Raw genomic sequence first — 15,234 nt, forward strand, 5'->3', positions numbered from 1 at the left:
AATATAAACAGGTGAAATCGTTCAGGATTTTGGAATAAGTTCATTTCTCTTTGCTGATTTCTTGTCAGTTTCTTATAGACCACCAGGAAACAACACACACAGGTCGATATTCAAAGCGATTTAGCTGGCCAGAAATAGCTGCTGGCCAGTTAAAGCACTTGTTCAGGGCTAACCGGTCATTTTCAGATACACTTAACTGGTTAATGCCGCTGAAAATGTCCACTTAGTGTCTATCTCAAAACCAGCCATTTTGGGGGTGTTCTGGGGGTGGAGTCAGCACTTGGCCAGTTAACTGCCAATATTCAGCACTTAACTAGGCAAGGTAACCACACAAATAGGGCCGCATAAAATTCTGTCCTATCTTTACTTGGTGCTCCATAGTCAGTTAAGTGCTGAATATTGCGTTTAACCAGCTACGCTTTAGCCAGTTCTGCAAACCTGAAAATTCAATGCCAAATTTCTAGGCATAAACTCAGTGGTGGTCAGCAAACATTGAGTGTCGTTGACTGAATATTGATCCCACAGTTTAATGCTTAGCGCAGTAACTGTTGCCTAGTTATTGACCACAACTTAAACAGAATCCCCCTCAAGGTGGGCTTTTTTTTTTTTTTTTTTACACACACACAAGGTGTGGTCTAAGTAAGGGAGCATCTCTGGGAGCACTGTAAAGACCCCTATGTTTAGAAAGAGAGGGAATGTGTGTAACTCACAGGAAAGGAGGAGTGTTAACTAATTAATCTGTTGTGTTCAGGTAATACTTGCTACAGGTCAGCAACTTTGCTTACTTGTATCTGGTGAGGCAAATGTGAGATATGGCCTATAGACTCATCTGTAGCAGTAGTCCAGGCCATTTTGGCCTATAAAGACTACTGTAATATTTTTTATTTGGTGCTAAGAGGTTTTGGCCCTTTGCAATTACCATAGAATTTAGCAGACAAGATTCTGTTGAGAGAACACAAGTCCGGCAAAGCTACCTAATATCTGAACAATTACATTGATTGCCTACTGCTTTAAAGAACTGAATTAAGAGTTAAACTCTGGAATTCGTTGCCAGAGAATGTGGTAAAGGCTTCCTAAAGGAAAAGTCCATAGACCATTATTAAATGGATTTGGGGAAAATCCACTATTTCTGGGATAAGCAGTATAGAATGTTTTGTACTTTTTTGGGATCTTGCCAGGTATTTGTGACCTGCATTGGCCACTGTTGGAAACAGGATGCTGGGCCTGATGGACCTTTGGTCTTTCCCAGTATGGCAATACTTATGTACTATATTTGGTCTTTATTCTTTTATGGATCTGGCTCAGAGTACTTCTCCTCCCAGATTCAGGTATGGGTATCTAAGAATTTTACGCACTGAGTACAATTTTGTCAAACATCCCAAAAATGGCTGAATATAGATTACAGAACATGCACAACAAGACTAATGGGAAGGGGGGGGGGGGGGGGGGGGGGGGGGGGGGGGGGGGGCTACTGTGAGTTAATAGAATAAGCTGCCAGAACAGATATGGGTTGAGGAATACTACCTTTGATATAGGAAATGGTTGAAAACTTGGCCATTTACTGACACTTTTTGGGAGGACTAAAACCTATTTGTTCACATACAATATAATACTTACATTCTGCTGTAAATCAATGGGCTCAGCAGAGATAACAAAATATAATCCATAGCTTTAACAATTATGTAATGCACTAGTTAAAATAAAAAAAAACATATTAAAAACTTTTTAAATTAATAGTTTTTTAAATTTCAGACAGCAGGTCTTTGATCTGATATTTAGAAATAGATCATTCCAACACTTTGCTGCTTGGTAGGAGAATGTAGCAGTATAAATCCTTTTAAATTTCAATGATTTTGCTGATGGAAAAAAGCATTGAAAAATTCTTTGAATGCAAGATCTCTTTAGTGAAGATAATTCAACAAACTAAGTCAAATAGCTCATTGCTTGACCAAGTATAACTCTAAAGATTATCAGATAAATTTTGAAATAGCAGCAAGCTTGAACAGGAAGCCAATGCAATCTAACAAACGGGTAACTTTATCAAATCTACAAGCATCACAAATCAGCCTAGCTGCTGTTATTTTGCTGTGTTTGTAGTCATCTCACTGAAGCATCTGAACAACCAAGACAGATTATTGTAATTTACTCTGTGACAATATTGTGGCTTAAATAATTTGAAAATGATCCAGCAAACAATCTCATTTTACATGTGGAAGTTGTTGCAATTTAACAAATATCTGAAGTGTTTAACCTGGTACACTAGCTTTTGTCAAGCCTGATTTCCACAACTGATTTGGACAAGTGCCATGCCCACTTCCAGGTAGTAAATCAGAATTGAGGATGTGCCCAAGTCAGGCCCCACCCCCTTTTTGATGACATTACCAGAAACTTGTACCATTGTTAGAAAGTCCTGCTATGATGCATGAGAAGGTTTGACCAGGAGTGCGTCAAGCTCCTCAGTATCCACAGTGAAGCATGTGGACATGAAAAGAGGATATGTTATTTTATTATGTGTACAGAGATGACCCTAAAAAGGCAGTGCCCAGTTTCGAAAGGGACGCACCCAGATTTTAAAACCACTCTCCAGCTCACACAGATGGGTTAAAGTTCAAGAAGCACCTTTCTGAACAAGCCCATTGCTAAACTTCATTTTGTACTGTATAGGTGTTTCAGTATCAGCTTTAAATTGTTTCTGAAAAGAAGAATGTGTAAGAACATTAAAAAAACAAAATGTACATAGCATGTTTTTGATGACCCCCCCCCCCCCAAACCCCCCCCCCCCAAAAAACAAAAACAAACCAGTTCTATTTCAGATTTCAAATCACTATCCAAAAAAGGCAAAAGGAAAGGGAATGGGGCTTGATATACCGTCTTGGTGTTTTTTGCAGCTACATTCAATGCAGTTTACATAGTATATACAGGTATTTATTTGTACCTGGGACAATGGAGGGTTAAGTGACTTGCTCAGAATCACAAGGAACTGCAGTGGGAATTGAACCCAGTTCCCCAGGATCAAAGACCGCTGCACTAACCACTAGGCTACTCCTTCAATAAAATGCCCTAATGAACAATCAAGGGGCTTAAGCTGAGAGAGGGGAGGGAATGGGTTTCCCTGGCACATGATGGTCGTTTTAGAAAGGGACTAGCAATACAATAGGACTGAGGAGTTCATGCTGTTTATATGTACAATTCCGCAGCGGATTTGCATATTCTATCATTTAAATCAACTGCAGTTTTTGCCACCTCTAATGCAGGCGGCTTGGTCGCCGAAACATGGCCTGTGTCGGGTCTTCTCAATAAAGATCTGCCTGTTCCCAGAGGTCCACTTGTGCTTTTTTTCTGCTTTGATCGTCTGGTATGCTTGGAACCTTCTCTTTCACTGGCTTAACATTTAGGCATGGGCATTTACACCAGTTACAGGACTACTGTAAGCAATTTTTTTTTCTGTCACTTGGCACTAGCATTCTATAAAGAAAAGTGGACATCTACTTTTCTTTATAGAATAAGCTTGAATTAGGCACTTTTATAGAATTATCTTCTTTTGAGGGCAATGTCTCTAAATGAGTTTGCTTTGTGTATACCACGACAGTGATGAACCTCAATCTCAATCTCTCAAATTTACTGTTCTCAGTGTAGTACTTGCATTGTGCCAAAGAGAGCTTCCTTCTGGAGTTCATAAGCTTTAACATGCATAGGGCTACTTATCCTGGTGTGCTTGAAAATTCTTTTTAATCAAGCCTGCGGCATCCAAAATGATGGGAAATATTTTTGCATCTTTCTGACACATTCTCTTGGTCTTGGACTGCTTTTCTCGATACTTAAGGACCTCTTTCTCCACATAATTCACAGAGTAATTGCTTGGGACTAACACCTCTATGATCAATGCCGTTCCGGTGTTTCTCTTTTACCACTATGTCCAGTTTTCTTGCATCCAGTTATTTTTTCTTTTTTTGTAGTTTTCATTTACAATTCACAAAGAATAAAGTAAAGGAAAAACAAATTTCAAACAGATATCAAAGAAACAATGCACCTAGCGTTTGCGGATGTCCCAGGTGATCATAACCTCTTCATTCTCCCTAATTCTCTTTCAGGTTATGACCCAAATGTCTTTCCAGTACAGCAGGATTGTAATGTTTACAAAGTTTCCAAAGAATGAGACATGCCACTTTGTTGAGCCTCTGTGTATAGGAATGTTCTGTTATTCTGTTTCCTGCACTATGCTGGCTGCATAAATATTGACAGTCTCCTCATAAATTGTTAGTACTCAGTCTTCTGTTGTGAGGAGCTGTTGTGGTAGTTGACCATCATATACATAGCTCCTTTTTACAAGCTTGTTGCTTGTAACAGTGTATGTGACTCCTGAGGCAGGTGGCCTTCTGCCAAAACATAGCCCTGTGTCAGGTCTTGTTTTGTGAGGTGCTCTGTTAATAAATATTTCTACATTCAAATTTGGGTTCTGGAAGTCTTTTGGTCCACCCCTACTCCCTTGTGCCCTGTAGGAATTTTTTGCCAACAGAACTCTGCAGCCAGCTATGAGATGAGTAACTATTTACAGTTCTTTCTTACAGAATCTACTGATGTCTGCTGTACCGGTGTTTTGTATGCTGGCTGGCGGTCCGTAATTCGCTGTCCTGGGCTGCATCGATCTCTATCCTTGGGTTTCAGTTCATCTCTTATCTATTGGTTTTGATCAATGAATGGTTCCTGGAGTAAAACTTTGCATAAGTACAGTGGGAAATACATTTGTTTTTCCTAATTGGCTCTAAATTCCTTGAAGAGTTTTTTTTCTCTTCCTTTGCAAATTCTGTTTCTTTTTTCCCTATAAGCACTGGTGGAGTCTCACTCATTCCTTCTACTCGTCAGAACGCTTGTCCAAGTTTAATTACTTTCACATTTCAACATCTTTTGCAGATTTGGATCTGAAGACGCTGTTTAAGTAAAGCTTGGAGGCCTATGATAATAGTTCAGTAGGTATAAAGGTCATTCCTCCTTCAGCTCAGGGAATATACACAACACAGTCTTGGCATACATGGATTCTTATAAAATACCTCATGGGCATGCAGTAATTTTCTTGTTCATACATCCAACTTTTCAAGATCTTTAAGAGGTTAGTCTACAATTTCAACAATGTATGAGTGTGCAGGAATTGCCAGATGATTAATGACTTGTATTTTATGCCATGATATTAATGAACTCTTCAATATCCATTTTGGTCTCCAGTAATGAATGTTCTTTACTGACCTTGTCTCAGCAATTTATACCTTCCTTCATTCCTAGATATTTATATACACCGTCCTGTTCAAGATCCTTTATTTTAGTCTTCAGTCAGAAAGATGTTTTCAGTTTTGCTTCGTTTCTCTCCAAAGAAAGTTACCATAGCATATTTGCCCAGATCAAGAGAGACATCTGGATGTCATCTGAGAAGCTTTTCATTAAATAGAGTTGTTCAATTAATTGTTGGTCATTGGATCCATAGAACTTCAGGTCGTATTCAGAGTATTTAGGCTACAGTTGTGGCTGTGATTAAAGGATGGCCTAGTCATCTATCTATCGCTGGTCATAAGCAATGGCGAACACTACTAGAATAAAAGACCTCAGGTTATTGAATTTTCCAAAGATCCTCTTTGGAACTATTTAGGATGTACATGTGGGATATTTTGATGTTACCCTAATTATGATTAGAATTAATTATCTGAACTGTATGACCTTAAACAAGTTCCAGATTTGAGAATACCAATGAGCATGGCATAGATATCGTTCCTACTGACAGCTTTGAGCTATCAACTCTTGGAAACTTCACTTAGTATTACATTTCCAGCAGAGACATCCTCATTGGTTTCTTTTACCTAGAAGTGGATAAGAACGTAATCCTCTTAAAGGACAGAACAAGTTTAACTACATTTTGTGAGCATAGGACTATTCACAGGCCTGGATAAATTCTTTTTGGATTTAGGAGCCAGGATTTAGGGTGGAATGTTGGACTTCAATCCATTTACTGAAGTTAAATACTCAAAAACGAAAGTTATTTGGTTTAATAGCTCTCACGATACTTTACCAATTTCAAATGATCTGGATGTAATTTAGGATGCCTGTTCATCTATGGATCCCAGATAAATAATTTAATTTAGAAAACTGTTTCAGCATGAAGAAGACATAAGGTTTATTCACTCTTATTTCCATGAAGACCTTTTTGACTTATTAGTGCAGATGTTGATACTTTCACAGCTAGATTACTGTAATGTGTTATATTCCAGACTTAACAAATCTCCCGCATTCAGCGGGTCATCTCCCGCACTCCTTCCAAAGCGGGAAAGTCTCCCCCTGAAACACTTCCTGCCACTTTTCCCCGATGAGCAGAAGTGGCTGCGACAAAACAACAAAAAATGGAAGCACGGGGCCACAGCAGCAGCCTTCAAACACACACTGCGCTGTCGACTCTGCCGGTCCTCTGACCCCGCCGGAATGAGAAGTTGACGTCATGTTTAAAGGCTGCTGCCACGGCCTCATGCTTTTGCTGCAGCCGCTGCTTCTCATGGGGAGAAGCAGCAGTGGCCAGGAAACAGATATTGGGGGGAAAGGGAAGAGGGAAAGGATGCGGAGATGGAGGCAGGAGGTGCTAAAAGAGAGCAAAGGGGAGAAAATGATAGAAGAGTAGGGAGCTGGATGGAAGAGAGGTACAGAGAGATAAGTAGAAAGAAGGGACATGAAGCCAGGAGGGCAGGAGAGAGAGAAGCTGCTGGGGACAAAGGGGGAGACCCTGGCTAGATGGATAGAGAGAGAAAGACAGGAGATACACTGGAAGAAGGGAGAGAGGGGGAACATGATGAATGGGGAGAGAGAGGGGGCACGCTGAATGGAAAAGGATAGAGAAAGAAGAGGCACTAGATGGAAGGATTGGGTGAGAGGGTAGACGTTGAATGGAAGGCTGGGGAGAGAAAGAGGGAAGACACTGGATGGAAGGATGGGGCAAGAGGGAAGGCGCTGGATGCAAGGGTAGGGAGAGGGGAGACGCTGGATAGAAGAATGCAGAGAGACACTGGAAAGGATGGGGAGAGGAAGAGGGGAGATGGATGGAAGGGTAGGGAGGGAAAGAGGGGAGCTGTTACATGGAAAGGGGGAGAGGATAATTAGTGAAAGACTGGAGAATAAGAGGAAGGGGTATGGGGAGTACAAGGGTGAGAAGACAAAGGAAAGCAGAATCAAGACACTGGGACCAACACAATTAGAAAAAGAAAACGGACAGACAACAAAGGTACAGAAAATAATTTTTATTTTGAATTTAGAATAAAGAATTATGGTAGCTGTGTTAATAAAAGTTAATAAATGCAAATAAAACATAGAAAATAAGGTGATACATTTATATTGGACTGGTTTAATACATTTTTGATTAGCCTTCACAGACTAACACTTCCTTCCCCAGGTCAAAAGAGGATACCATAACAGCAGTATACTGTCCTGACCTGAGGCAGGTGGTTTTTGCCTCTGAAATCTAATTGAAAAAGGTATTAGGCTAGTACAATAAAAAGGTATCATCTTATTTTCCATTTTCAAGTGCCTGAACTGAGCATATGCGGGAGGGGGAACAGATGTTGGATAGGGGGGTTTAATAGAGTGAACAGAAACACTCCTTCTTACCTATCCCTGCTGTCACTGGTGTCAATAAAATATTTTCTGGAATGGCCGTGGGATTGAGGTATGCCATGGAGCGGAGCCATGAGGTAGAGTGGGTGGGGCTGGGGGCATGTACTAAAATCTCCCTCTCAAACATCAGGACCCCTTGGTACTAGTAGCTGTGTTTATTCTATTAAGTTGCTGAGAGAGCTTCAAATCCTATAGAACACCACTGCCAGGATGTGGGCTAAGACAGCATAATAGGGTTACCCCTCTTGATATGGCGGAGGTGGTCCCTCTTCACAAGAGTGGTGATAGGGAACAAGCTGGAAACTACAGGCCGGTAAGCCTCACTTCGATTATTGGACAAGTAATGGAAGCGATGCTGAAGGAAAGGATAGTGAATTTCCTGGAAGCCAATAAGTTGCAAGATCCAAGACAACATGGTTTTACCAAAGGGAAATCGTGCCAAACGAATCTCATTGAATTCTTTGATTGGGTGACAGGAGAATTGAATCAGGGACGAGCTATAGACGTAATCTACTTAGATTTCAGCAAAGCTTTTGACACGGTTCCCCACAGGAGGCTCTTAAATAAACTGGATGGGCTGAAGATAGGACCCGAAGTGGTGAACTGGATTAGGAACTGGTTGATGGACAGAAGCCAGAGGGTGGTGGTGAATGGAATTCGATCGGAGGAGGGGAAGGTGAGTAGTGGAGTGCCTCAAGGATCGGTGCTGGGACCAATTCTGTTCAATATATTTGTGAGTGACATTGCCGAAGGATTAGAAGGTAAAGTTTGCCTATTTGTGGATGACACTAAGATCTGTAACAGAGTGGACACCCGGGAGGGAGTGGAAAACATGAAAGGATCTGAGGAAGCTAGAAGAATGGTCTAAGGGTTGGCAATTAAAATTCAATGCGAAAAAATGCAAAGTGATGCACTTAGGGAATAGAAATCCTCGGGAAACGTATGTGTTAGGCGGGGAGAATCTGATAGGTACGGACGGGGAGAGGGATCTTGGGGTGATAGTATCTGAGGATCTGAAGGCAATGAAACAGTGTGACAAGGCGGTGGCCGTAGCTAGAAGGTTGTTAGGCTGTATAGAGAGGTGTGACCAGCAGAAGAAAGGGGGTGTTGATGCCCCTGTATAAGTCGTTGGTGAGGCCCCACCTAGAGTATTGTGTTCAGTTTTGGAGGCCGTACCTTGCAAAGGATGTAAAAAGAATTGAAGCGGTGCAAAGAAAAGCTACGAGAATGGTAAGAGATTTGTGTTACAAGACGTATGAGGAGAGACTTGATGACCTGAACATGTATACTCTGGAAGAAAGGCGAAACAGGGGTGATATGATAAAGACGTTCAAATATTTGAAAAGTATTAATCCGCAAACGAACCTTTTCCGGAGGTGCGAAGGAGGTAGAACGAGAGGACATGAAATGAGATTGAAGGGGGGCAGACAAGAAAAATGTCAGGAAGTATTTTTTCACGGAGAGAGTAGTGGATGCTTGGAATGCCCTCCCGCGGGAGGTGGTGGAAATGAAAACAGTAACAGAATTCAAACACGCGTGGGACAAACATAAAGGAATCCTGTTCAGAAGGAATGGATCCTAAGGAGCTTAGCCGAGATTGGGTGGTAGAGCCGGTGGCGGGAGGCGGGGATAGTGCTGGGCAGACTTATACAGTCTGTGCCAGAGCCGGTGGTGGGAGGAGGGGCTGGTGGTTGGGAGGCGGGGATAGTGCTGGGCAGACTTATACGGTCTGTGCCAGAGCCGGTGGTGGGAGGAGGGGCTGGTAGTTGGGAGGCGGGGATAGTGCTGGGCAGACTTACACGGTCTGTGCCCTGAAAAGGACAGGTACAAATCAAGGTAAGGTATACACAAAAAGTAGCACATATGAGTTTATCTTGTTGGGCAGACTGGATGGACCATGCAGGTCTTTTTCTGCCGTCATCTACTATGTTACTACAGTGGGGGAAATAAGTATTTGATCCCTTGCTGATTTTGTAAGTTTGCCCACTGACAAAGACATGAGCAGCCCATAATTGAAGGGTAGGTTATTGGTAACAGTGAGAGATAGCACATCACAAATTAAATCCGGAAAATCACATTGTGGAAAGTATATGAATTTATTTGCATTCTGCAGAGGGAAATAAGTATTTGATCCCCCACCAACCAGTAAGAGATCTGGCCCCTACAGACCAGGTAGATGCTCCAAATCAACTCGTTACCTGCATGACAGACAGCTGTCGGCAATGGTCACCTGTATGAAAGACACCTGTCCACAGACTCAGTGAATCAGTCAGACTCTAACCTCTACAAAATGGCCAAGAGCAAGGAGCTGTCTAAGGATGTCAGGGACAAGATCATACACCTGCACAAGGCTGGAATGGGCTACAAAACCATCAGTAAGACGCTGGGCGAGAAGGAGACAACTGTTGGTGCCATAGTAAGAAAATGGAAGAAGTACAAAATGACTGTCAATCGACAAAGATCTGGGGCTCCACGCAAAATCTCACCTCGTGGGGTATCCTTGATCATGAGGAAGGTTAGAAATCAGCCTACAACTACAAGGGGGGAACTTGTCAATGATCTCAAGGCAGCTGGGACCACTGTCACCACAAAAACCATTGGTAACACATTACGACATAACGGATTGCAATCCTGCAGTGCCCGCAAGGTCCCCCTGCTCCGGAAGGCACATGTGACGGCCCGTCTGAAGTTTGCCAGTGAACACCTGGATGATGCCGAGAGTGATTGGGAGAAGGTGCTGTGGTCAGATGAGACAAAAATTGAGCTCTTTGGCATGAACTCAACTCGCCGTGTTTGGAGGAAGAGAAATGCTGCCTATGACCCAAAGAACACCGTCCCCACTGTCAAGCATGGAGGTGGAAATGTTATGTTTTGGGGGTGTTTCTCTGCTAAGGGCACAGGACTACTTCACCGCATCAATGGGAGAATGGATGGGGCCATGTACCGTACAATTCTGAGTGACAACCTCCTTCCCTCCGCCAGGGCCTTAAAAATGGGTCGTGGCTGGGTCTTCCAGCACGACAATGACCCAAAACATACAGCCAAGGCAACAAAGGAGTGGCTCAGGAAGAAGCACATTAGGGTCATGGAGTGGCCTAGCCAGTCACCAGACCTTAATCCCATTGAAAACTTATGGAGGGAGCTGAAGCTGCGAGTTGCCAAGTGACAGCCCAGAACTCTTAATGATTTAGAGATGATCTGCAAAGAGGAGTGGACCAAAATTCCTCCTGACATGTGTGCAAACCTCATCATCAACTACAGAAGACGTCTGACCGCTGTGCTTGCCAACAAGGGTTTTGCCACCAAGTATTAGGTCTTGTTTGCCAGAGGGATTAAATACTTATTTCCCTCTGCAGAATGCAAATAAATTCATATACTTTCCACAATGTGATTTTCCGGATTTAATTTGTGATGTGCTATCTCTCACTGTTACCAATAACCTACCCTTCAATTATGGGCTGCTCATGTCTTTGTCAGTGGGCAAACTTACAAAATCAGCAAGGGATCAAATACTTATTTCCCCCACTGTATATGATACAACTTCACTGGCTGACAGTGCAGGCATATATTACATTTAAGGTGGCTTGCATGGTTTTTAAAGCTTTACATGGTCAAGTACCGAAATACTTGATTCATTTAATACTCCTGTTGTTAATGGACAACACATCTTGTTTGATTGACCCTCACCTACTAGGTTTTCCTTCAGTAAAGAGAGTACACTTTAAGCATATATTGGATAGTTCATTTCCTTATTGGGCTGTGAATATTTGGAATAGTTTGCCTTTATATATTAGGCTGCAGTATTATTTTCCTTTTGTAGGCAGCTGAAAACATTTCTACAAATATTTAGTTCAGAAATACATTTAATCTATGTTTAAATTATTATTTTTTATATTTTAAATTTCATGTAAAATTTCAAGTACATTTCCTGGTTCCTTTTGCATTACCCACTAGGAAGCTATTTTTGGTAGAAGGCAGGCTAAAATGCCGAGATTAGATTAGACCTTTCCCAAACATCCTCCTCTGTCACTACTGTCTTCACTGATGTAGGGGGAATCTCTAGAGGCCTGATTTACTAAGATTGTTTTCCCATTCCTTGCCCAAGAGAAAAGAAAGCTTAATAAAATCAGGTCCTTAGGTGACTTCCGGTGGAGCCGCTGGCCAAGATAGCTGCTAAGAGATGAACTCCTGTAACCCCCGGCTGTAAGACCTTGAATTCGGCTCCCAGACAGCTCACCCATAGCCCTGCCCTGGGGTTTCGCTCCCCAACTTTACCTGGTGGTGCTGTGAACGTTTCGGTTGCAGCTTTGGGATGCTGGGTAAGGCCAGCCATGACGTGCTCGTGACCCCCCCCCCAACACACACACACACTAGCGTTGCCGCAGTGGTCCAGACGTGGTGCTCAGTGGGATACAGCAGTGGAGTGAAGTAGCCGGCCCGAGGAGTGTCCCTGAGGGACGGAAGAGGAGAGGAGGTGCTGGCTAGCAGTGGCAGGCGCTGAAAGGAGGACCAGAGCAGCAGCATCAGAGTGGCAGCTGGACCCTGGGACACGCGGCTGGGTAGTGAGAGAGAGTTGGTGGCGAAATTTGGCCTGAAAACCTCCAAGGTGTGGATCTCTCTGTGTGGACTGCAAACACCTCTTGGGCCCTCACAGCGGAGGACTGCAGTAGACCTTTTCATAGGCTGATTCCTGCATGGCTTGTGAATAGTGCTGTGAGAGGGTTTTTTTTCCCCAATTTTATTTTTTTATTCCCAGCCTCCAGATGGTACTAGCTTTGATAATCTGACTGCAGAGGGGCACTGGTTTACTGGAGCTACCTAGGAGTGGTAGAATTCCCGCATGGCTGCCTATGGTTCCCGGAAAGATGTGGAGAAGAACCGTGGAGGGGGCTTAAGGATGTCGGGGAAAAAAAAAGTGCCCCTCCCTCGCCTACAGTGGGATCAGCCTGGGCGTAAGAAGTAGTTTCAGAGGTTCGCCAGGCTGTGGAACTGGCCATGGGTACACATTACAACAAATGATTGACAAATTGGATGGCATGGAACACCAAATCGCTACATTCACCAAAGATCTTTGGGAGGTTCAGCAGAGAGTCAATGAGGTGGAAACCTCATGAATCTTCATTGGAAATCAAGAGTCTTCAAGATAAGGTTGCTGCCTTGGAAGAGAAGGTGGATGACCTGAAAAATCGCTCTCGTCAGAACAATCTGGAGACTGGTTGGACTGCCAGAATCGATACATGATGCTGAATTACGTGGCTTTCTGGAAGCTTGGTTCCTTAGATTTTTACACCATCAAAGTACAGTGGGCCCTATGCACATAGAGCGTGCACACCGACTGGGTCCCAAGAGATCTATGGATTATCACAGGACAGTTATTTTTAAACTGCTTTAATTATCATTATAAAATGGAAACTTTGTCCGCTCTCCAAAGTGGTAAAACATTGGAATATGAGGGACATAGGATCTTGTGTTTTCAAGACTACTCCACCAAAGTCTCTCTTCAGCATAAGCGGTTTTCTCCGCTTTGTGGATGATTACATAAGTTGCAAGTACGTTTTAGTTTGTTGTACCCGCTAAGCTGCATATTCATCACAATGGAACATTCCAATACTATGATACAGTTGAGGTGGCCCAAATCTATGTGGATCAGTTGGAACGAGAAAGGCCGAGTACATCCAAAAGACCTTCAAGACTCTCAATATTGCACCTGGGACTTTATTGGCTGTGGCTATGAGGCTGGGGGAAGTATAATTCTTGTTTCTTTGTTTTTTAAGTTTTACAGGCTGACTCTCTGTTTTACATGCTGTTATACCTGTTTGGGGAAGGGATTGGGAACCAACTGATTTTTTCAATCTTATTTTAAAAGAAGGGTTTTGCAGCCAGGGTGCAGAAGTTGTGCACATTATGGTGCCCTTTAGGAGAGGGAAGAGCCTGAGGAAAGGGAAGAGGGGAAGGGAGGGAGGAGGAGCTGGGGTTGCTGGGGCTAGGATTATGAGGGATAGGTGGTTGGATGTAAGCAAGGAACTCTGGATTGTAAAATCATTTCCTTAATGCATCCATGAATCCCACTGGCAGAAGTTCACAGCCAGCAGTCCTGTTATCCAGGCCAGTTCTCTCTCTCCCTTTCCCCCAGCCCTGTTGTCACCATCTTTTTTTTTTCTCTCTCCATACCCTATTGTCACCTAGTTTCTCTTTTAGCCCATTCTTCCAACAATCACCCCAACCACCTCCAGCTTGCAAGCTAGGCAGTCTCCCTCCTACCCATGAAGAAAACCTTCCTGCTCCGTGCACTGCGCGTCTCTTTATGAGTCTGAGCCATATGCAGAAGGAACACTCCCACTGGTTTCACGAGACTAGCACAACAGTTCCTGCACTGCAGGCTCAGATCTCACACAGAGCCATGCAGCGCATGGAGCAAGAAGTTCCTACTCTGGCAGTGGTTGCAGTGGAGGCTGCAGCCAAACAAACAAGCACAAAAATTAAGCTTTGAATATTTTATATTTGCTCATGTAGCAAGATCAACTCAATGATGGCATAAGAATTTTCTCTGTCTGATGTCTCAGATGCTTGCAATAGGAGCAACTTTTTATTTATTTTTAAAAGTTTCAATGGAAGTGTCTGGTTACACACTAGGGACATATCTATCTTCTTTGACCCAATTCACTTAGAAGATTTCTTATGTGACAAATGTGGTGGTTTATAGTAATACTAGCCGTTAAGCCCGTTAAAACGGGCGAGTTTTTTTAATTTCACCTCCATGTGTAGCAAGTCTGCTCTGTCCCCTGTCCTCCCCCCATGTCCAGCAACCCTCCTCTGTCCTCTTCCCTCACCCCATGTCAAGCCACAGTCCTCTGTTCCCTGCCCTCCCAAAGAGACAGTGAGTGTGAGAGTGAGCAGCTAGTGTGTGTGTGCTTGGGTGTCTCTGTGTGTGTGTGTGAGTGAGTGAATGAGAGAGAGTGTGTGAGTGAGTGAGAGAGAGTGCTTGTGAGCTGTTAGTACTCCCTGTCTCAGTGGAGGTTCAGTGTAGAGAGCTGCACGGCTTCCGTCCCCGCGGGAATCCCGCGGAACCCGCGGGATTCCCGCAGGGACGGAGGCAGTTCCTGCGGGGTTCCCGCGGGGATGGAAACAGTTCTGCGGGGTTCCCGCGGGGACGGAGGCAGTTCCTGCGGGGTTCCCGCGGGGATGGAACCAGTTCTGTGGGCTTCCCGTGGAAGTGTAAGCTGCACCTGCACCAGCCTCTCATCTACCGAATACCAATTTATTTGAGTGCTGTCTCCTCCTCCTCCTCCTCTTCTTCCTTGCTTTAACAGCATAAATGGAAAGTCTTCCATTAAGGAGGTGGTAGAGTCACAAATGATGACGGAATTCAAGAAGGCGTGGGATGAACACAGAGGATCTCTAATTAGAAAATGGAAGTTATATAAAAGCTAACCTTAAATGGCTGCATGTGTGTGGATGTGTCAAGTGACGCTTAGATGGCGACTCTGGCTGTGATGAACTAGAGCTGATACCTGGCAGACTTGTATGGTCTGTGTCTCATACATGGCAATCTGGTGTAGGATGGGCTGGAAAGGGCTTAGACAGCAACTTCAG

General features: G+C 43.5%; 1 protein-coding gene across 2 annotated transcripts in view; it reads right to left on the minus strand.

Annotated features, from left to right (window-relative positions):
• ANXA7 (annexin A7) overlaps positions 1-15,234 on the minus strand; it is a 149,236-nt gene that overhangs the window by 86,736 nt on the left and 47,266 nt on the right. The window lies entirely within an intron of this gene.

Source organism: Microcaecilia unicolor, chromosome 5, assembly GCF_901765095.1.
Source record: "Microcaecilia unicolor chromosome 5, aMicUni1.1, whole genome shotgun sequence".
Lineage (NCBI taxonomy): Eukaryota > Metazoa > Chordata > Amphibia > Gymnophiona > Siphonopidae > Microcaecilia > Microcaecilia unicolor.